Source organism: Capricornis sumatraensis, chromosome 17 (assembly GCF_032405125.1).
Source record: "Capricornis sumatraensis isolate serow.1 chromosome 17, serow.2, whole genome shotgun sequence".
Lineage (NCBI taxonomy): Eukaryota > Metazoa > Chordata > Mammalia > Artiodactyla > Bovidae > Capricornis > Capricornis sumatraensis.
Window position 1 is genome coordinate 47,700,797 of NC_091085.1, and position 25,034 is coordinate 47,725,830.

The following is a 25,034-nucleotide window of genomic DNA, read 5'->3' on the forward strand; positions in this document are numbered from 1 at the left end:
AGTTAGAATAGGAAAAAGGAGTCCAGAATGGTGGTGGCTAAAAGACAAGGAAGGGAAAAGCCTGGGGAAATAGAACAAAGGAAGGTCAGAGGACCGGAGTGAGGACCTGGGGTAGGACAAACAGCACTCCTGGCCAGCCCAATCTACACAGGGCAGGCCCAGGGGAGGAGAAAGACACGAAAAGAGGAGCCAAAGGGCTGGGGGTCTCTCTCTCTTCTCTTTGTGTCTTTTGGGTTGGCATGCCCTCACGCCTTGAGGATGTATTTCCCTTCATTTTCTAAATAAAACTGAGCTGTATGGAGCTGTAACACGGATCTGTCGGAAAGTTGTGACACTGATCTGTCACGGAGAACTGTGACATGGTCTGTCTGAGGGCTGTGACATGGTCTGTCTGAGGGCTTTAACACTGGTCTGTTGCTTCTAATTTTTGTTGTGATGAGACAGAACTGAGGAAATTACACACTCCCTTGATGTAGGTATGCAGCAGGAGCCCACTAGAGTGATTGCAGTATTAGGGAATGGTATGTCAACATGACAGACAGAGCCATAGGAAAGACTTCCTCTACCCTCTAAAATTCTGTGGCTGAGCCTGAGAATTAAACTGACAGAAGACAAGTTACCAGGAGAAAAGAATACACTTTGAATTTGATGTTAATATTTTCCTTGTTCACAGAGGTTTTCATATATGAGAAGTGAAGACCCAAAGAGGTAAGTGGTCCGGAAGGTTTATATATTATTCTAACAAAGAGTGATGATTTGTGCAGATGTGACAAGACAAAGATAAAAGGGATTTGGATTAGTGGGTAGTAAATTGTGTGAAAACAAGTAGGAAATTTAAGGAGAAAACTAATGGAAAATATTGTTACAGGGACGAACAAAATACGATTCCATATTGGACCTGTTTCTTTTATTTTAACCTTTGCTTCCCATTGCTTTTGTTCACTAAAAGGATTCTGTTTATACATAACGGCCTGCCTTAGGGAACCCTGCCTCTCTGCTTAAATGTTAAATCAAAATGCCTTTGTTCAGGACTCTTCCCACCTATGGATAGCTTCAGAAAGGAAGAAATTAATACATCCCCCAGGTTGGCCATTCCAGGAGATATTTGCAAGATTAATTGCTTTTTTACTTTACTTCCGCACCTCCTCCCCATCTGCTCTATAAAAGAACCTAGCATCCAGAGCCTGATAAGATGGTAATTTTGAGACATTAGTCTGCCATCCTCTTGGTCTTCCAGCTTTCCAAATAAAATCAAATTCCTTGCTTCAACACTTCATCTCTGATTTATTGGCCTGTCCTGTGGCGAGCAGGGTAAGCTTGGACTCCATAACAATGAGGCTCATTTTTGAGGTTTGTTTCTAGAGATTCATCTTGGAGTCAGCTCCACATCTCCAGTGATGAGAATGTTTTTGTCTTCCTGGTATAGGGAGGCCACCCTTCTTGTGGGAAATGTATGCCCTGGTCATAATTTATGTAAAGTCAGAGAGCCCTTCCTACATCCACTTTTTCTCAATTGCCTTAGGCTCAAAATAAATATGCCAAAGTGGCTGGTATGTTCTGATCCTTTTCATCACCAGATGATGGAGAAAGATCCCTGCAGTTATGTTATACACTCGAATCCAATCATCAGTTTTCTTGTTCTGATTCCTCCCAGAACAAGAACTTCCTGTTCAGTTGCTTTTACATGCAGATCACTTTTCAGGATGCAGCAGAGAGGTTCACATGGCTGAGAGTGCTCCCTCATTAAAACCAATGGACTAATGTACAAAAATTTATTCTTGTCTCTTCTGTGTTTTGATAGCTTGACTCAGAATGACTGGGACCAGTGTACTCTGGGTCCCTATGATTTTCAGTTTCTGAGTTTTCAGGACCAAGTCCAGGTCCCCACTAACTGAGATGAAGGGTACTTCATCTCATCAGGGGATGAAGCTAGAGAGTACCGACCTAGGGAGAGCGTCTTTTACTTTATTCATTCTTTGAACTTCCGTAGGCATTTATTTCTCCATTTTACAAATGAAGAAATTGAAGGTGAGAAGCATAATATGCCAGAGTTTACCTAGAAAACAAGTGAAGCTAGAAGTTAACTCAGGTCAATAAACTGCCAGTCTGTTCTTATCAGCCATTGCATTGCACATCCTTTCATAAGTGGTGCTGATGTATCTGGAAGCAGTAAACAGCCCTAAGCCACAACAAATCATTATTCTCTGTGGCCAAATTTGTCATAAATGATTGCTGACCCCTGATCTAATATAAAATCAACTTGATTGCTATATATTCAGAAAGAAAGTGCTGGGGCTTGTGCAGGGATGCCCCCAAATATGGCCCAATTGCATACAGATTTCTTTGAGTAGGGGCTTCCCTTGTGGCTCAGCTGGTAAAGAATCTGCCTGCAATGTGGGAGACCTACACTTGATCCCTGGTTTGGGAAGATCCCCTGGAGAAGGGAAAGGCTACCCACTCCAGTATTCCGGCCTGGATAGTCCATGGGGTCGCAAAGAGTTGGACACGAGTGAGCGACTTTCACTTCACTACTGTGAGTAGAAGTTTCTGGAGAAGCAGTTGATGCAAGAGGAAAACTGACCCTTCCCTGTCTCCCGGAAGTACAGGAAATAAACTTCCCCTGAGTAAGGTGCACCCCCTGCATCTGGAGGTCAAAGGACAGCATTACAGTTGGAGACAGAGAATTTGAGCAGAGAAGCCTGTGTAAACAAACTGTACTTCTTTTTAAATTTACTACTCTAAGCCCAGGGTTTATTTAGATTCATCACTAACTGAGCACCCAAAGCCTACAGTTCTTTGTCCTGTCAATTCCTCACAAATGTATTGTCTAAAAGAGATAAATTGTGCCTGTTTTGGCTACTTCTTTTGTCACATTTCTGTGAGACCTTGGGCTTCCCTGATGTCTCAGACAGTAAAGAACCTGCATGTAATGGAGGAGACCAGGGTTCAATCCCCGGGCCGAGAAGATCCCCTAGAAGAGGGAATGGCTACCCACTCCAGTATTCTTCCCTGGGAAATCCCACGGACAGAGGAGCCTGGGGGGCTACAGTCCATGGGGTCAAAAGAGTCAGACATGACTGACTACCTAACACTTTTCATGCATACAAATTAAAATTTGTTTCTTTTTTTTCCTGTTAATCTGTCCTGTGTCCATTTTCTTACGAGTCCTGCCACAAGAACTCAAGAGGGGCCGGCGGGAATCTTCACTTTCCTGACAAAGTAAATATCCATCAGAGAAAGTAGAATACAGAAAAATCCTAAATAATAAGCAAGTGCTAAGATTTCATGTTTTAATCCTATTCTACTTCTGTAGAAAAGAGAGCCTCTTAGAATGACTATTAATTTGATTACTACTTATATTTATATTTCTTAGGATAATGAATTAAGTAAACCTCTCTAATATACATGATTAGGGCACTAAAAGATGATGATGTGAAAGTGCTGCACTCAATATGCCAGCAAATTTGGAAAACTCAGCAGTGGCCACAAGACTGGAAAAGGTCAGTTTTCATTCCAATCCCAAAGAAAGCAATGTCAAAGAATGCTCAAACTATCGCACAATTGCACTCTTTTCACATGTTAGCAAGGCAATGCTCAAAATTCTCCAAGCCAGGCTTCAACAGTATGTGAAACGTGAATTTCCAAATGTTCAAGTTCGATTTAGAAAAAGCAGAGGAACCAGAGTTCAAATTGCCAACATCTGTTGGATCATTGAAAAAGCGTGAGAATTCCAGGAAAACATCTACTTCTGCTTTATTGACTACACCGAAATCTTTGACTGTGTGATCACCACAAACTGTGGAAAATTCTTCGAGAAATGGAAATACCAGACCACCTGACCTGCCTCTTGAGAAATCTGTATGCAGGTCAAGAAGCAATAGTTAAAACTGGACATGGAACAACAGACTGGTTCCAAATTGGGAAAGGAGTATGTCAAGGCTGTATATTGTCACCCTGCTTATTTAACTTATATGCAGAGTACATCATGAGAAATGCTGGGCTGGAAGTAGCGTATGCTGGAATCAAGATTGCCAGGAGAAATATCAATAACCTCAGATATGCAGATGACACTATCCTTATGGCAGAAAGTGAAGAAGAACTAAAGAGCCTCTTGATGAAGGTGAAAGAGGGGAGTGAAAAAGTTGGCTTAAAACTCAACATTCAGAAAACTAAGATCATGGCATCTGGCCTATCACCTCATGGCAAATGGATGGGGAAACAGTAGAAACAGTGAAAGACTTTATTTTTGGGGGCTCCAAAATCACTGCAGATGGTGACTGCAGCCATGAAATTACAAGATGCTTGCTCCTTGGAAGAAAAGTTATGACCAACCTAGACAGTTTATTAAAAAGCAGAGACATTACCTTGACAACAAAGGTCTGTCTAGTCAAGGTTGTGGTTTTTCCAGCAGTCATGTATGGATGTGAGAGTTGGACTATAAAAAAAGCTGAGTGCCAAAGAATTGATGCTTTTGAACTGTGGTGTTGGAGAAGACTCTTGAGAGTCCCTTGGACAGCAAGGAGATCCAACCAGTCCATCCTAAAGGAAATCAATCCTGAATATTCATTGGAAGGACTGATGTTGAAGCTGAAACTCCAATCCTTTGGCCACCTGATGTGAAGAACTGACTCATTGGAAAAGACCATGATGCTGGGAAAGATTAAGGCAGGAGAAGAAGGGGATGACAGAGGATGAGATGGTTGGATGGCATCACCGACTTAGTAAACAAGAGTTTGAATAAGCTCCGGGAGTTGGTGATGGACATGGAGACCCGGTATGTTGCGGTCTATGGGGTCCCAAAGAGTCGGACAGACTGAGCGACCAAACTGAACTCAACTGAGGGCATTGAAAACACAGTAAAGGGTACTTAATTATTACCAGATGTTAGTTTGCATAATAATACTTTCGTTTGCATTATTCCCTTGTTCCTGCAGATAACTATGTGATAGGCAGGGTTGGTAGCTTTAATTTTTATTCTACACTGTGAAAACTAAGTTTTACATGGTCAGAAATGGTTCTCAGACCCTTTAAACAACCCTGGATATGGAATATGTTACAAGGCAGTCAGAAAAAATTGTTTTGAGTCTGACAGGTAACATTATCTTTCTTCTATTGTGACTTAAAAAATATTTATTTAATATTGGAGTACAGTTGGTTAACAAAGTTGTGTTAGTTTCAGATGTACAATAAAGTGATTCAGTTATACATATACGTATGTCTATTCTTTTTCAAATTCTTTTCCCACTTAGGATATTACAGAATATTGAGTAGAGTTCCTTGTGCTATGCATTAGGTCCTTGTTTTTCTATTTTATATCTGCATATATATATATATATATATATATATATATATATATATATATGTGTGTGTGTACGTGTCAATCCCAAGCTCTCAATTTATCCCTCTTCCTCACTCCCCTCATAACCATAGGTTTGTTCTCTAAATCTTTGAGTTTATTTCTGTTTTGTAAATAAATTCGTTTGTATCATTTCTTAGATTCTGCATATAAGCAATACCATATGATATTTGTCTTTCTCTCTGTCTTACTTAGTATGATTATGACTTTGGTATGCATCAGATGTTACTTCATTATCCTACCAGTTGTTGCTTTCTGCTTTGTCCCTGCAACCTGGTTAACTCAATTTGGAATTTCATCTTTTTCTGAGTTCATTCTTGTGCTAATGGCTGCTGATGCCACTTTGTCTCAGGTTCGTCTCCTGATTGTGTGACCAGCCTCAGAAATTTTGCCATCTCATTTCTGCTGTCCTCAGCGCTCTGGTCAACAGTGTGTTTTCATAACAGGTGAAGAAACCAAGGCTCAGGGAGCTTAACTGAATTACCTAGTACTACACTACTAGTGGGCTTCCCTCTGGTTTGAATGGGAAAGAATCCACTTGCAAAGCAGGAGACTTGGGTTGGATCCTTGGATTGCGTAGACCCCCTGGAGAAGGGAATGGCAACCCATTCCAGTATTCTTACCTGGAGTATCCTATGGACAGAGAAGCCTGGTGGGTTACACTCTATGGAGTCACAAAGAGTTGGACATGACTGAGCAACTATCACATTCACTTTTCACACTACTAATAGGAGACAGGCTGAGGATTTTAACTTTTGCTTTTCTGATATTGTAAGCAGCTTTTGGCAGGAAAGAGCTCCCTGCAGGAGGTTCCTTCGTCTTGTCACTAATCTTAAACCAGAGACATGTGCCCCGCCCCCATCCCCACCCCATGCTCTTCTCATCTTTGGCCCAAGCACATCTTTCAAATCTTTTGATCACAAAATACCTTGCCTAACGTGTTGGTTCTTTCCATAGATCAAAGAAGTGAAAATGAAGAATAAGTAATTAAGATGATCAGATCTCTTCCCCAGCTTTCCCTTCAGTAATCTTGTCAACAAACTGCATAAATAAGACAGCATATACAGAAAGATCATAAGAATGACAAGTATACACACAGTGGTAGGTGGTGGGTGGCGATGGCTCTGACCCCTCATCTCCATGAATAACTGAGATTACTTCATCTTTTCCCTTTAAAAATGTTCATGGCCAAGCAGAATATTCAGGTTTTTTTTTTTTTTTTTTTTTCAGACAAGTCCACCCTCTCCCCAGATTGCTAACATTTTGATTAAAAGCAATTTTCCTCTCTACCAACAGTTGCCTCTTCTGAGTACTGGTTTTTGAACAGCTATCCACCAGACCTGAGCTTGGTAATTCTATCAAACTCTACGCTGCTTATCTTATTAGCTACACTGAAAATTATAGTCTTGACTATGACTAAACAGAGCTTTGTATTAATTCTAATAATGATGTTTCTGGAGCTCAAGCAAACTGAGCTAACTTTTCCATGTCAAAGGCAAAGAACAGTAGGTTTAGGAAATTGTCAAAGTGACCTTCTCAGTCAGGTCCAAGGATCATCTGTATTCTTGCTAATTGTCCCTTACTCACTAGTTGTTCCATCAACTAGGAGTTGGAACATCATCACATCATGGGTTACCTTAAAGTTTTGTCTATCACAGTTGTATGCAGAATATTTAGCACAGGCAGCCTTGCTACTGAAGGAATATGTGATTAATTACAGCAAACCAGGCTGCTTGCAAGTCAATTATTTAAAATTCCTTGACACTTTTTTCTTTTGCAAATCTAACATTTTAAAAATGTTGGCAGTACTATTTTTGGAATTATGTCTTTTAAAATGCATATATGTCCTAAAGTATTTTTTTCCACTCAAAGCAAGTTTGATCCCATTTAAGAACTTTGATTCCTTTGTGATTGGGTGAGTGTTAAGCCAGTTTATTGGAGATTAATGTTGTGCTTTGGAACACTACAGATTAAACGAGTCAGTCAATATATTATTCTTATCACTAAACACAAATGAGAAAAGACATGAATGAAATCCCCTGGAAGCAAAGCTTTTAAACATTTAACAAATACCACTTTCATAAATTGTACATCCTGGGAATCCCCAGGTGGTGCAATGGTAAAGAATCTGCTTGCCAAGGCAGGAGATGCTGGATGGGTTGGGAAGATTCCCTGGAGGAGGAAATGGCAACTCATTTCTGTTGTCTGGGAAATCCCATGGACAGAGGGGTCTGGCTGTCTACAGTCTGTGGGGTTGCAAAGAGTTGGATACGCCTGAGCAACTCAGCACGCACACATTGCAATTCCTGAGCAGTGTGGTGACATGAACACTTGCTTCTATTTGCTTCACCCAAAAATGTTACACAGGGCCATTCTTTGACCAAGCTGTGAAGTCTCTTAGATTTGTTTTCTGTGAAGGTACTACTTTGGGGAATGATTTGATAGTCAGTTCTTTTCATGTATGTGTTGACTGCTTCACCATATTTTCCTGCATCAATTCTTTCTCATTCACAAACAATTCTTGTTTTTAGCCAGGGACTTGACTGTAAGACTGCTGACTCTAAATCATGAAATAAAAGGTTTGCCCCTTATTACAGGCATTATTAAGAAAGACATTCAGGTAATTGCATAGTTAGTTTCATTAAGTGCAATAGGCATCATGTACTCATAGTGATTAGGTACCAATAGGCAAATAGAGCAGCAGTTAAAAGCAGGCATTCTGGAGTCAGACCAGCTGAGCTTAAATCCTGGATCTGGCACTTACTAGCTGTATGTTCCTAGGCAAGATGCATTTTTATGCCTCAGTTGTTTAATCTGTAAAATGGAGAAACAGCAGCTTTAGACTCATTGTGAAGATCCGTGAAAAGCATTTGGGATACAGATCGGTGCATGGGTGAGCACTCAAGAAATGTTAATTACTATTATAGATGACTGTGCTAGGTTAACATGGTCAAGAAAACCAATAAAAACATAGTGAACTTGTACTACATTTACTGATTTTGACTCACACTCTGGAGTTTGCCACTTGTTCTTGTCTTTTTTTCCCCTCTTGCTTACATAAATCTGTAGGCCAAGTATACAGCCTAGACTGACCCTTTCTCTAAGATGGGCAAGTTTCTGAGCTGTGATGCCAAATGTAATCACCACTAGCCATATGTGGCTATTAATTAAAATTAAAATTTATATTAATGGAAATGGAATAAAGCAAAATTCAGTTCCTCAGTCAATTAGCCACATTTCCAGAGCTCAATGCCCAGATGTGGTTAGTGGCTACCATGGTGGATAGTACAAATATTGAGCATTGCCAGCTTTGCATAAAGTTCTACTGGGTAGTTCTGATAGAGTTTGGAAATGTACCAGCTCTCTTGCTCCATCCCAGCCTGCAGCTAATATAAATAGCCTCTACTTACAAATAAGATGCCCACTGAAAGCTCATTTGAAAATTGGTTGGAACTTTGAATCAGTCCCTATGGACCCATTATATCAAGATTATGGCAACATAAATTCTATGAAAAGATCAGTCACTAACAAACATATGAAAATATTCAAGCTTATTAGAAACAGAAATTCAGACAATGGACTTACTTTTGATTATCCAACTAGAAAGATTAAAATAGTCGTCAGGTTCAACGCTGGTAAATGTTCAGTGAAGCAAAAATTTGTGGGTGTATATTTTGGTAACATTTATCTGTCAAGTAATTCATCAATGCATATTAAAAGGCTTAAAATTGTCTATATTATCTGGCCTTATAATTGCACTTCCTAGGACTTTAATATAAGAAGATAGACATATCTGCAAGATTCAACACAGAGGTTCTCACAACAACATTAATTATAACAGCAGTTGCAAACAACCCAGGTGTCTCACAATAGGAATAGAGTTAGGTCAGTTATGACTTGGATATATTGGGATGCTGTATATCTTTTGAAATGCTAATGTTAATGAAAATATTCTTGTTTTAAAACATAGGACATACTCATGTAGAAATAACTGAAGAATAGTATTTAATACTGCATAGCACATTTAAATAAAATATCTTTAGGAAATGCTTGAAACTAAAACATTAATAGTGATAATATTTTAATAGTAGTAAAATATTGATAGTGATAAAGTTTTAAGGGATAGTGTATGATTTATTTTTTAATATTCTTTTATACTTTTAAGTTGTCTACCGTGTACATGTGGTGCTTTTGTCATCAGGGAACAAAACTACAATAATACATGGAAACTGTTTAATGAAGATAGTTGAAAGTGAATCTAATAGTACTATAAATACAATCAATCAGAGGAAAGGTTAAAATAGTCAATAACTATGTATTGGACACATCCTCCGTACTATGTCCTGCTTGAGATGCTTAGTTTAAGAAAATAGAACTGGACATTAAATGAAATTACATTAGCATGAATAAGTAATCTGATTAAGGTTTTCATCTACAATATTGGCATATCCTACTAGGTTATGCTGTAGAAACAGATGCACCTGGCATTGTAGTCACACACAGCAGAGATTTATTTTTGTTGATGTTACTTGTCCCTTCAGGGCTGGCTGGTATCCATGTCCTCTTCACTGGGGAACCAAGGCTAACAGAGCAGCCCCTAACTGGAACATTGCTGACCTAAACATGGCATAGGGAAAAAAAGGAAGATGGAGCTTCTGCTATGACAGAGCTTCACACCCGTTATGTTTCATTGGCCAGTGCAAGTTACAGAGGTAAGCTTCATGTCAGTGGGGTGAGGGGTACAATATTTCTTCCGGAGAGGCTGGAGATGGAAGTGACTGATGTGGAGAAGCCTGAACCACTTTGAAGTTGACACATTCATTACACCCAGCAGTGGAGACTTTAATTCTACAGATAAGTCTCAGGAAGTTGAACTTTGAACAGTGGTCTTCAGAATTTTTATGAGTTCAATGAAGGGACCCAGGTTTAGGAATAAATAATTAGAGTATAAAAGTTATTACAGGGCTTCCTCGGTGATCCAGTGTTTAAGAATCTGCCTTGCAATGCAGTGGACACTGGTTTGATCCCTGGTCTAGGAAGATCTCACATGCATGGGGCTACTAAGCCCGATTGCCGCAACTCCTGAGCCTGTGCCCTGAGGCTGCCACACTGAAGTTTTCATGCCACAGAACCCCTGCTCCACAATGAGAGGCCACCACAGTGAGGGGCCACCACAGTGAGGGGCCACCTCAGTGAGGGGCCACCGCAGTGAGGGGCCACCGCAGTGAGGGGCCACCGCAGTGAGAGGCCACCGCAATGAGGGCCCGTGCACCACAGCTAGAGAGTAGCCCCCACTCCCTGCAACTAGAGAAAGCCCACGCAGCAGGGAAGACCAAGCATGACCAAAATGCTCAACATCACTCGTTATCAGAGAAATGCAAATCAAAACCACAATGAGGTACCATTTCACGCCAGTCAGAATGGCTGTGATCCAAAGTCTACAAGCAATAAATGTTGGAGAGGGTGTGGAGAAAAGGGAACCCTCTTACACTGTTGGTGGGAATGCAAACTAGTACAGCCACTATGGAGAACAGTGTGGAGGTTTCTTAAAAAACTGGAAATAGAACTGCCTTATGACCCAGCAATCCCACTGCTGGGCATACACACCAAGGAAACCAGAATTGAAAGAGACATGTGTACCCCAATGTTCATCACAGCACTGTTTATAATAGCCAGGACATGGAAGCAACCTAGATGTCCATCAGCAGATGAGTGGATAAGAAAGCTGTGGTACATATACACAATGGAGTATTACTCAGCCATTAAAAGGAATACATTGAATCAGTTCTAATGAGGTGTATGAAACTGGAGCCGATTATACAGAGTGAAGTAAGCCAGAAAGAAAAACACAAATACAGCATACTAATGCGTATATATGGAATTTAGAAAGATGGTAACGATAACCCTGTATGTGAGACAGCAAAAGAGACACAGATGTATAGAACAGTCTTTTGGACTCTGTGGGAGAGGGAGAGGGTGGGATGATTTGGGAGAATGGCATTGAAACATGTACAATATCATATGTGAAATAAATCGCCAGTCCAGGTTTGATGCAGGATACAGGATGCTTGGGGCTGGTGCACTGGGATGACCCAGAGAGATGGTACGGGGAGGGAGGAGGGGGGTTCAGGATTGGGAACACGTGTACACCCGTGGCAGATTCATGTTGATGTATGGCAAAACCAATACAATATTGTAAAGTAATTAGCCTCCAATTAAAATAAATAAATTTAAATTAAAAAAACAAAAATAAATATTTTAAAAAATTATTACAATTGGCAGCAGTCTTGAAATAAAAGTAATGACAGGTTTTTATTGGCTGAGGCTTGCTAAGTGGATCAATGTAATTGTCAAGACTTCCCCCTTTCTTCACAAAAGTATCCTAGTTTATATGATAACTAGTATGGCCACCCTAAGAATAATTCATTGTTTATTAAAGCAGGAGAGGATATAGTTTCTCCTGCTTTCTTTCACATGGGCTTAGCCCAGTATAGTCAATCTTCCCCTAGGCCAATCCTATAAACCATATCTTACTGACTCTGATGGATGGCATGTCACAGAAACTCTAGTCCTGAGACCCCCTCAAGGTTCACTGACAAACTATATCTAGGAGTCTTTAAGGATAGCTCATATTTGCTTAGAAAGACAGCTTTTTGTGTCTTTTTCATTATTGTGATACCCTGTATCACTGGGAAAAATGATTGCCGCCCGTGTCTACAGAAACACTTGCAATCAGGTGCCTCTCTACCCACCTGTGGAGCAGACACACGTGTCACCCTACTGATGGAAGATGGGCTGTGACACTTACATGACAGGTGAGCGTGAGTGGAAGTACCACTGCCACTTTAGAACCATCATGCAGCCCTGCTTTCCCACTGTTCCCTCTGCTGCAGGCACAGAGTGTTCCAGATAGAAGATGCTCCTGGATTCAGCCTTGGTCTGGAAACAAGAGGATGTGCACCAAAGCCACACCAAACTTCAAACAAGACAGGGGTCTTTTTGAGTAAGCCACTATCATTCCCTGGTGGCTCAGATGGTACAGCATCTGCTTACAATGTGGGAGACTCAGGTTCAATCCCTGGGTTGGAAAGATCCTCTGGAGAAGGAAATGGCAACCCACTCCAGTATTCTTGCCTGGAAAATCCCATAGATGGAGGAGACTGGTGGGCTACAGTCCATGGGGTCACAAAGAGTCGGACACGACTGAGCGACTTCACTTTCACTATTCTAGGGTTTCACTATTTCACTTCATTCTAGGGTTAGCTGGCAATGCAGCCTCACTTAGTGGAAACTGGATGGTGCAGTTGTATTTTTCATTTTTTCTCTTCATGCCAGTTCTCCATCTTGGTCAGCCTCTGATGTCATGAAAGTTGCATATGGTTTTGAAAAGTCACCGATACCCTGAATCAGCTGGGGATGCTACATTTGGACTGCCTGTAATCACGCCCGAACGTCTTGTTGCACATCTGGGCCAAGCAGGCATGGTTTACTGCTATTTTTGTGAGGTGCCTCCTTCCTTTGTGACATTGTGTTTGTCTCTCTTCAATCATGTTGTTCTGCTGGGGGCGCCCCTAATAGCTTTCTGGGCCCCCCGTTCAAGGTATTCAGTATTCCATCCCCCCTGGGATCAGGTGGTGAGTCCAAGGGTGAGTATGTGTTGAAAGTCTTCTCTGGGGCTCTTGTTTCTAGCTGATGTGGAAGATGCTTTTCTCAACATATGTGGGAGGTAGTTGCGGCTGCTGTGAAACTTCACCACCTTGTGGAGATAGCCTAGACGAGGGCAGGGAATGAAACCAACCAAAGAGGAGTACAGCTGAGAGTAAATGACAGAAAATATGGCGGAGCAGAGGCAGTAAGGACTAAGCTGGCAGGAGACGGGGAGAGAGAAAAGCAACATCCACCATTCTGAACTGAGCGATGCCTAAGGCCACTCCCTACTGTCTCCCAATTGATATAAACGGAAAAGCTTCTATTTATCTCAAGCTGGTTTGTGTTGGGTTTTTGTCCCTTGAAATCAGAGACACCTCACTACTACACAAGTGTGAAAGGGGGAGCCCTGCAGAAGTTCCCCTGTTGTGCACACCTGCTGATACCATCCACTCCACAAACACAACAGAGCCTGTGATTTGTCCTTTTGGAAGCTGGGGACCATCCTGCTCCCCTCAATACTGTGTAACACCAGTTACAGAGAACGGCTGCTACTCCAGTGTCTGACTGGGATTTTAATGGACAGACGTTTTGTTCTTACTTGGCCCTTGTTCTCCTTTTGGTTCAAGCAAGTGACTAGGTGAGATGGATCAGAGGGACAAGCCCCATACAGTACCCAATTCCAAGTTCCAATGCTAGTCATCATCATTTTTTTTTTTTCAACTATTAGCTAATTCCCTTTTGAACAGGATGTTGTTTCTGATTTTGCATTTTCCTTTCTCAAATGAGGCCTCTTGTTATTGTCTTTACAGCTTCAACTAACAATCCTGCAGTAGGAAGGGTGATAACAGAGTGAGCGCAGCCACAGAGAAAGCAGGAAGCATCTCCGCAATGTCATTAAAGGCTAAAAAACAAATTAGGGATGGAGACGCAGTAAATGAAGGCACTAAAGAAACATATTACTAAATTAAATGTGTGAGTCTTGAATCAATCCTGGACCAAAAACATGAAAGCAGCATAAAAGATCTTATTTTAACAGTCAGGCAGCTTAAATTCAGACTAAGTAATTGTAATAGGGAAGACCAACTCTGACTCCATATTGGATCTGTTTCTTTTACTTTAACCTTTTATTTTTGCTATAAGTTAAGAATGTGCCCTATAGCCTGAGAATTACAGGAAGCCCATTCTCAAGGCTCTGACCTTTAGAGGTATTATACTCTTCCAATAACATAGAGATAAAAAGTTGCAGAACACAGAATAATATTTGTCTTGTTGGAGTTTTACAGAAACATCATGATCTAACCCATGAGGACAGCTGCAAGAGCTCAGGATTTTGGCATCAAGAAGTTTGCACCAGCCAATCACCTTCCCTTTAAGTATAAAAGAAGAGTGAATCCTAACTCAGGTGATTCTTTGGGATATAACTCCACAATCTCAGTCTGTTCTGTGGGGTTTCCTTATAAATTCCCTATTCCTTACCCTAACACTTCATTTCTCAGTTTATTGGCAGGAGCATATGAGTTGAGGCTCAGTAATATTATCATATATTCATTGCTGTGCAACCAATCCAAGCTAAGTAACTTAAAAAGTAATTTGTCAAGTTTTTGCGGATGGGTTGGGAATTTCCTGTGTTGGCATCGTCTGCACTCATGCAGGCAGCTGGAGGGACCACTGGGTCATGGACTCCTCTGCCCACAAGCCATTTATCCTCAAGCAGGGTGGACCGGGCTCTCTCTGTGGCTCCAGCAGCCTTCCAAAGGGAATGCACAATGGTATAGTAGATAACACTTTGGGGACAAGGTTAAATTTTATGAATGTATTAGTCATATTGTCATGAAGCACAATATCCTAGTCTTAAGCAAAAAAAGCTGGATTAGTTAAAGGTAGTGTGACATGATTTGTGTCATGACTGGTGGAATTTACTTTCAGTTACTTTAGGGAAGAAAGGAGGGAGGGAAGTGGTAGGTGGGGAGAGGAGTATAAAGAAAGATGGAGAGCGAGAGAGAGCGAGGGAGCAAAATGCTGGCAACTATGCAGGTCAGGAAGAAACAGTTAGAACTGGACATGGAACAACAGACTGGTTCCAAGTAGGAAAAAGAGTATGTCAAGGCTGTATATTGTCACCCTGCTTATTTAACCTCTATGCAGAGTACATCATGAGAAACTCTGGGCTGGAAGAACCACAAGCTGGAACCAAGATTGCCGGAAGAAATATCAATAACCTCAGATATGCAGGTGACACCACCCTTATGGCAGAAAGTGAAGAACTAAAAAGCCTCTTGATGAAAGTGGAAGAGGAGACTGAAAAAATTGGCTTCAAGCTCAACATTCAGAAAATGAAGATCATGGCATCTGTTCCCATCACTTCATGGGAAATAGATGGGGAAACAGTGGAAACAGTGTCAGACTTTATTTTTTTAGGCTCCAAAATCACTGCAGATGGTGACTGTAGCCATGAAATTAAAAGACGCTTACTTCTTGGAAGGAAAGTTATGACCAACCTAGATAGCATATTCAAAAGCAGAGACTCTTTTTTGCTGACAAAGGTCCGTCTCGTCAAGGCTATGGTTTTTCCAGTGGTCATGTATGGATGTGAGAGTTGGACTGTGAAGAAAGCTGAGCACCAAAGAATTGATGGTTTTGAACTGTGGTGTTGGAGAAGACTCTTGAGAGTCCCTTGGACTGCAAGGAAGTCCAACCAGTCCATCCTAAAAGAGATCAGTCCTTCCAATTCACTGGAAGGACTGATGCTAAAGCTGAAACTCCAGTACTTTGGCCACCTCAGGTGAAGAGTTGACTCATTGGAAAAGACCCTGATGCTGGGAGGGATTGGGGGCAGGAGGAGAAGGGGACGACAGAGGATGAGATGGCTGGATGGCATCACTAACTCGATGGACATGAGTTTGGGTCGACTCCGGGAGTTGGTGATGGACAGGGAGGCCTGGTACGCTGCGATTCATGAGGTCGTAAAGAGTCGGACACGACTGAGTGACTGAACTGAACTGAACTGATTAGCCTTAGGTGAGGGGCATATAGCTGTTTATACTACTATTTTTGCAAAATTTCAAACTTGAGTTCATTGTACAGATTGTCAGTAGGTTTGAAATTTTGCAATGTAAAACTGGGAGGAATTAAAAAGAGCCCCTGGCAAGCTTGAGTGGACCAAACTCACCTCTCCTCCATCTTTGAGATCTGGGGTTCAGTAGGTCTGAGATCAGCCTGAGTAATATGGACTAAGGTGACTCTGTGATTCCATGGACCACACTTTCAGAAACACTACCCTATAGAGAACAACTAAGAGAGGTGCATATGTTTTCTAAATTACAAGGAGGACAGAAGGTCAGGGAATACAGATTACATAGGCAACGATTGGAAAAAAAGGAAGTTACTAAAAATGAAAGACAGAGGATGAAAGAATGGAAATAAAACCTTGTGTTTAAAAGGATAACTATAAATGGATAAAACTCATCCTTAATTTAAAAAAAAACTGTTATACTGGATCAAAAAACAAGACTCAACTATATGTGGCTTACATGCAATTCATCTAAAGTTAAGTGAAAAAGTGTATTCAAAGATAAAAAGATCTTTTATCTTCTGTAATGAAGATCTAGTTAACTAATAAATCTCTTTGAACTAAGTAATATAACATCAGAATTCAAGAAGCAAACCTACATGGAATAAAAAAGAACGTTAATAGAAAAATAATTCTCTCAGGGTACATTAAATGACAGATTAAACTAAGAAACCAGACTTGTTTAAAGGTGAAGAAGAAGATAATAAATAATGTTGATTTCATAGGTATATGCTGAATTTAATAGCTTTAGAACAGTTATGACTTCTTATTTTTAAACTTTTTGTTAAGTATTTATAGAAATAAGATCCTATCTTAGCACACAAAAATTCTTAAATATATTTTAATAAATATAAAAGATATAGATTACCTTAATTTTTTGAAAAATAGAAATTATAAAAATTAAAAGCTTTAAACACCTGGAAGTTTTTAAATGCTACTTTAATTATTGTTGTGTAAAGCAGGATACTGAAACTCATGGTACACAATTTCTAGAATGAAAATAAAACTCTAGATATCAAAAATTATATAACTTGTCTAAAATCATGTTACTAAAAAAATTAGTAGACCTAGGAACTTATACTTACTAAAAGAGATAGAACAAAGTACTAAATTGGAGGGCTTCAAAATATTGAAGAGAATTAAAATGATTAAAACAGAAGTATAAAAGATAAGTAGAATTCATTAATAAAACCAAATCTGATATTATACTTTAAAACAATAATAAAATACAAGATCGTGCAATAGCACAACCAAAATGTTTTTTAAATGTGCAAAGATATTAAATGCTCTTGAATAGAAAGGCTCACTATTTGATGTATTGAAGTTTTCAAATTTAACATTAAAATTAAATCTGAAAATTCAGATACTATCCAGTAAATATACCAGCAGACATCTCATTGCTGTTGTATGTGTTTGCTTGAAACTTTATAGACTTATTCTAAATTCATCCATAAAAATAAACATGCGAGAATAGCCTGGAACAATGTGAAAGAGAATAACAAAGATAATGGACAAGCTAAACAATTTTAATCTATATTGTTAAGACACATTTCTGTGGTCCTAGCACAAAAAATGATTACATGATCCGGAGGTTGATTCAAGTTCCTATAGGAATCTAGCATTTCTAAAAACATTTCTGAACATTGTATGAAAGAAGAATTATTTGGCAATCAGTGCTGAAATAACTCATGAGGTGTTTGGAAAAATAATATAGGTAAGTCTTCACTCCTTACTCTAAAATTGACTACATGTAGATTAAAATTTTAAATCTGAAACATCAAAATGAAAGTGTAAGAAAAAAAAATCACCGAGATTGAAAAAAAAAATTATCCTGAGAATGTGACCAAAATCTGTTAAATAGAGACATTTGATACCTTTACTATATAAGAATTAAATGTATGGTAAATATCAACAAACCCCAAATAAACAAACTGGGAAAAATGTTCATCAAAAATTATAACACAGAGATTAATTATGTTGCAGCAAAAACAGAAATGAGTGATTGGTCTTTGGCACACACCAGCCAAACATGCCTGCAAGAATTAAACATTTTTGGACATTCTTCAGCTGTTGATAGTAACAAACACTGGTAGCTGGACTTGTCTTCACAAGGCTAATTTACTCTCGATTCCATATATTAATAGATTATACTCTGCACCTGGCATTCTTTCCCCCTAACTCCCTTGTGCATGCGTGCTAAGTCGCTTTAGTGGTGTCCCATTCTTTGCGACCCTATCGACTGTAGCCCACCAGGCTCCTCTGTCCATGGGATTCTCCAGGCAAGAATACTGGAGTGGGTTGCCATGCCCTCTTCCAGGGGATCTTCCAAAACCAGGGATCAAACCTACATTTCTTATGTCTCCTGAATTGGCAAGTGGGTTCTTTACCATTAGGGTCAACTGGGAAGTCTACACTCCTTTGTAAGATTCTGTATCTCAAAAGGAAGCAGCTCAGACAATAACTTCAGGGACACCAGACAGAGTTGCTGAGCCACCTAATGCCAGTTTTTGGCTCTAAACTTGTAGGAAAAAATATATATACAAGACCTTCATGAGGATATAAACCTTCTCCCTATTCCCCTGGGGAGCAGGGCACAGTTCTTGAGGCACTGTGTTAATTGTTCAGTCATGTCAGACTCTTTGCGAGTCCACGGACTGTAGCCTGCCAGGCTCCTCTGTCCATGGGATTCTGCAGCAAGAATACTGGAGTGGGTTGCCATTTCCTTCTCCAGGCGATCTTCCCGACCCATGGATCGAACCCACGTCTCCTGCACTGCACGCAGATTCTTTACCTTCTTGAGGTGCTAGCCTGCTGTATATTCCCCTTTGCCAGGCAAAGATAAGGCCATTTTTCCATTACCTCCAAACTCTGTCTCCATATATATTTTTTTTTAGTTGGGGGACAGGGGGCCATGATTTTGGCAACAATTACACCAAAGAGATGAATTCTTTTACTAAACAAAGGTATCCTACAAATTATGTTTAGACCCCAAAACTTCCTAGGAAAAAAATCAACAACAGGAGCAAGAAGAAATCACAAGAAAGGCAATACAAGGAGCCAATACACATAGAAAGGATTGATCAGTTCTGTCCACATAGTAATGATCACTTAGACACATTTAGTGGTTTAGATGCCATTTTAACCACATTGCGTTGGGAAATAAGAAAGAAAATAGTTTTAGCAAGTGTATGGAGAATCTTAGCAGTGTTAAAATATAGTTACAACTTTTTGCAAAGTATTATGAAAATATATACAGAAACTTAAAGTGTGTAACTATCTCATGATACAGTAATTCTACTGGGAATATGCCTTGTAGACAAATGTAAGTGTATCACAATATACAATGTATATGGAAAGACATTAATGGCAGCATTTTGTTTATCTGTTAGTAACAAACAGGAAATGCTAGGACACTGTGTGTGTGTAAGAAAGAAATTGAGAGACTGGGAGACAATGAAATAAAGGTGCTATTTAATTTACAGTTTTGTACTTTTGATCTTTCACTATTTTAAAAACAAACTTGTTTTACTGATAAACAAACCTACTTAAACAATATGTCCATTTCAGAGAGAATTTAGATGGACAGCATAAGTTACATGAAAAAAAAAAAAGAACCAGAATCTTGTCCTATAAATAACTTTTAAAAGTATAATTTTAAACTCCAACCAGTATGAATAGCAGTTTCTGTCGATGTGCTTCTCTCTCTTGGACAGGTCAGTTGCAATCAGAATGGACTGTTTTGGCTCTGCTGGATTTTTCAGAGACTTTTTTGAAAAGTTTGCCTGAATCAAGCAGCTGGGGCTGTAAAACCCAGTAAAATCACACAGCACCTGAGGATAATTACATTTTGCCCCTTTCATTCATGAACATCTTCTCAGGAGGAGAAATCAGTCCCACACAGCATCAGAATTAAGCAGTGATTGGGCACTTAGAATTTCTGCAGCAGTCATGTCAAAGACACCCACATAAAACAGCAGAGCATGTGGAGACAGCCTGGTTTCTACAGAAAATCTTTCCTCTGCAAAAGTGCCCAATACCAAGTTGCCAATAAAATGCACAAAAACCTATTAGAATACATTGAGCTAATTATATGTATTTTTTCTAACAACATAAGAAATATATCATAGTTCCATGTTAAATTTGAAGGCCATATTACTAAGACAACACTTATATGTGACTTTGGAATTTCAGACTTGAGGTCTTCTATAGGAAGCAACACAAGATGATGTAAATGAAGAGACAGGATTCTGAATGACATTTATTGCATAAATGAAGAGAAATTAAGATGCTGGTGTATAGTCGCTCAGTTGTGTCTGACTCTGCGACTCCTTGGACCGTAGCCCACCAGGCTCTCTGTCCAAGGGGATTCTCCAGGCAAGAATACTGGAGTGGGTTGCCATGCCCTCCTCCAGGGGACCTTTCTAAAACCAGAGATTGAACCCAGGTCTCCCGCATTGCAGGCAATACTTTACCATCTGAGTCACCAGGGAAGCCCCAAGATGCTGGAAAATGTCTCAGTTTTTGATGTGAGCATTCGAGGCATGTCCAACTTCCTTATCTCCGTGGAATATATTATGCAGTAATTTTCCACTAGCCATTTTGGAGTTGAAGCAGACATCATGTTCATTTGCTATCCACTTTACGTCAAATAATTCACTTTAGTAAGACGTTGTTCTGTTCCCTGGAAATAGAAGCTGATGCCTTCCTGAAGCCAGTGATGGCAAAACCCTTCAGAATCCATCCAAATTCACCATATGATTACTTAATAGCCTATTTGAAAATATTTCTCTCTCTTGGTTGCAAAAGTGTCTTCAAAAACAGCAGGGCAAGTAGTCCCAGGTCTCTTTGACCTAAAATGTCTAACAAAGCTCAGGAATTATTAGAACTTACAGAACCCTGAGACCACTCAGCCTGATAATTTGATAATGATGTTTCTGTCACTAGGGCAGAGAATGTTGAGTATTGAGGAAGATATTTTTCTTATTATTTCAGCATAACTTGTCACATGTATAAATACCTAAATCCCAAGTATGTAAGTAGTATTACTCAATACAATTTACTACATAAAGCTTCTGTATTGAAGTTTAAAAATGAAGAATGTCCAGCTCAGTATTTGCTGAGCATCACTCATAGTGTTGGCAGCACTGGCTGTGAGAATTCTTCTACATCCTTAATATTCTTAGGTAACACGTTCTTCTGTTTGAATAACTCTAGGGGTGGATTTATTCTGTGATGTGTTCAAACTTCTAGGAAACCAAATGATAGAGTGCAAATAATAAGTTATAAAGGTGTGAAAACTTTAAGAAAGCAGATGTTACAGTGAGGATTTGATTGATACATATAAGATATAGGATTGTTGCTCTTTAGTTGCTAAGTCATGTCTTTTGTGACTCAATGGACTGCAGCTCGCCAGGCTCCTCTGTCCAAGGAATTTCTCAGGCAAGAATACTGGAGGGAGTTGCCATTTCCTTCTCCAGGGGATTTTCCTGACCCAGAGGTTAAACACGCATCTCCTGTATTGGCAGGCAGATTCTTTACCACTGAGCCACCAGGGAAGCCAAAAAAAAAAAAAAATTTACATTTTTAAACATAGACTATCACAACTAAACCTACACTGCCCTCTGGTGGTCAAATATGAAAACATTTATACAGTTGAATTAAATGAATGATTATTTTACACATACCAAAACAACTAAAAGCAAGGCAACCAGGTGCTTCATTTTGCATTTTCAACAACTCACTTGACCTGATTTCCCCTAATTATCAAGGTTGAATGGCTTCTTTATGAAGACGTCCCAATTCTTCATTTTTAAACTTGAATACAGAAGCTTTATGTAGTAAATTGTATTGAGTAATACTACTTACATATTTGGGATTTAGGTATTTATACATGTGACAAGTTATGCTGAAATAATAAGAAACATATGTTCCTCAATTTGTTACACTATTTAAAGAGTAGATGATGAATTATTTAATGCCTTAATTTTATCATGCATATTAAAATGAATATTTTAGGAATACAGACACACAATTATCATGGTACGTCAGGTCATAGACTTAATCCAGCAACTAAACCTACTGTTCTCTGTCATTAGGTAATTTTTCTGATTGACAGTATTAAATTTTTTCTAATTTGAACTTTACTACTTGCACAATAAAAAATATTCTTAAACTATTAAAAAAAATACTTTGTTTATTTATTCACTAGGCTGCACCAGTTCTTAGTTGCAGCATGTGGAATCTAGCTCCCAGACCAGGGATTGAACCTGGGCCCCTTGCATAGGGAGGCAGAATCTTAGCTACTGGACCACCATGGAAGTACCAAAAAATAATTTTTTAAAAGGAAAAATGTTAAAATCAAGAGGAATCAGTTGATATGTCCACAGTTTCACTGCTGGTTGTATGTAGGTGTCCTGATACCATCCAGTGGTTTTCTCTATAGTCTTCAAATTCTGATATATTCTCTGTTGCTAACAAAAATGTAACATTTCCTCCAAACCTGCTTTTCATTAAAATATGCTCTTGCAATCTGCTTTCAGTCACATCTCAGATGCTAATTGCTTTGGGTGAGTGCTCAGGTATGGGACTTCAGACCTCAAGCCTCAGAGTTTCTCAAGAGTTGTTCCTGGTTGCACTTCCCAGCATGTCTCAGGGGTCACTAGTGAGTGTCCACTCTTAATGGAGGATATAGGACAGATGAAGAAGCTTCTCTGTACATGTGTATACACTGAAAACCAGAGGAGAACTAACTGCAAGGTCAGACCAGGGCAACTACCCCCTTGCTCTCTGCCCACCTCCCTTCCTCACACCACAGACTCTGTTAGAACGTGGATAAGAGACAAGTCGGTCTGGGTGGACTGTGCTGATGCCTCAGTGAAGAGGCATCTGACTTTTCTTAGCCATGTCCTGTCACCCTGCAAATTACATAATTTGCCTCAATAAGAGGAGTCCTCAAAGTTGCCCCAAAGCCTCTTTCTTTTATTATATCATATTTTGAGCCAAACAGAAATACTATTTTGAACATAGGTTTAATACAATTTCTCCCTCAAAATTTATGGAATTTTATCACATACTGAAACATTTTATGTATTTGAAACATTTATTGAATGAGTTCACCACCAACCTCCTAATGCTGTGACCACTCACATAAATGACAACTTACTCTGCCCCTTTATATTTCAACAGCTTTATGTCAGGTTTCAGCTGAAAGATAAATTACACACAGAGAAAATACTATTTCCTTTTTCATATTGCACAAATTTCTTAAAAGGCTGAACAACATTTTTTACATGGTTTCACGTTTAATTCAGCAAAGTTGAATTTGACTTTAATATAAGTGAGTGAAATTTGAAATAATATCAGACCAGGTAAGATCCAGAGGAAAACTTCCTAAGAATTGCATACTCTTTTGTGTGTTTACAATAAGCATATTTTAACTATAGTCTCAGACATATCATAAGCAATCTCTACCTATCAGTATACCAAACAGTGTATTCAAGTATTTAAACTCAAGTTCATTTTATGATTGAGGGGTAAAATATGATTGAGTACAAGAAAATATTCTCCCATATGTGTGATGGTTAATACTATGTACCAACTTGGCAGGGCCTCAGGGCACCCCGATATTTGGTTGAACATGAATCTGGGTGTGTCCTGTGAGGGTGTTTCTGGATGAGATTGGCATTTGAATGGCAGAACGAGTGAGGCAGATTGGGTGGGCCTTATTTCATCCACTGAAGGCCTAAACGGAATAACAGGCTGAGTAAGAGAGAAGCTGGACTTCCCAGGTGGTGCTAGTGGTAAAGAACTTCCCTGCCAATGCAGGAGATTTGACAGACATGGATTTGATCCCTGGGTCGGGAAGATCCCCTGGAGGAGGGCATGACAACCCACTCCAGTATTCTTGCCTGGGGAATCCCACTGACAGAGGAGCCTGACAGGCTATTGTCCACAGTGTCACACACGGTCAGACACGACTGAAGAGACCTAACACGCACAAGAGAGAAGCCACACTCTCTCTGCCTGTCTCTGGGTTGGGGCAGGGTCTTCTCCTGCCTTGGGCAGACCTGGACTCAGACCAGAACCTGTTAGAATCTTGGTTTTCCTGGTTCTTTGGCCTTCAAACTGAGGCTGGGCTTGACATCAGCAACTCGTTTTCCAGGCTTTTGGACAGACTGGAACTTCACAAGCCCTCAGGGTCTCTAGCTCACCAACTGCAGAGTAGGGACTTAGCCTCATCATCGTTGAACCAATCACTTATAACGAATCTCTTTTACATAGTTATGTACAGGTAACTCGAGCACCAGTATAAACGAGTGAGTCATAACTCACATAATTAAAATTCTGTGTTATATTTTATTTTTCAGTTTACTCAGAATCCTTAAAAAGATAGGAGTATAATTATCTTCCAGAGAGACAGTTTGTCTTCAATAGGAAAAAGAAAATGACATAGTTCCACAGGGCTATGTCCTGGAGGGTGTGGGGAAGAAGTTCTTTCTATGCCTTTCTCTTGGTTTCCAGTGCCTTTCAGCAATCCAAGTCATCTCTTGGCTTGTAGTTATTTCTCTCTTATCTCTGCCTCCCTTTTAAAGTATCCTTTTTTCCTGTGTTCCTGAGAATGTCAAATAACCCTCTCCTCCTCTTATAAGAGTTAGAGTCCATATTAAATCCAGGATGACCTCATTGTGAGGTGCATAATTTAATTAAATCTGCAAAGATCTTATTGCCAAATAAGGTCACATTCATGGGTACTGAAAATTAGGACTTGGACATACTTTTTGGGTAGTCACACTCAACCTGGTATAATGCCTAATTATTATCTGATGTTGTTGTTTATGAAAGTGTGACAGAAGAGAAGTTTCAGTAATTTAACCTGCTGCAATTTAGTAACAGAATGCTCACCAGAGGGCTTCTGCTTCTGGCAAAGATGAAATAACTGAAGTCACATTAATCTTCACA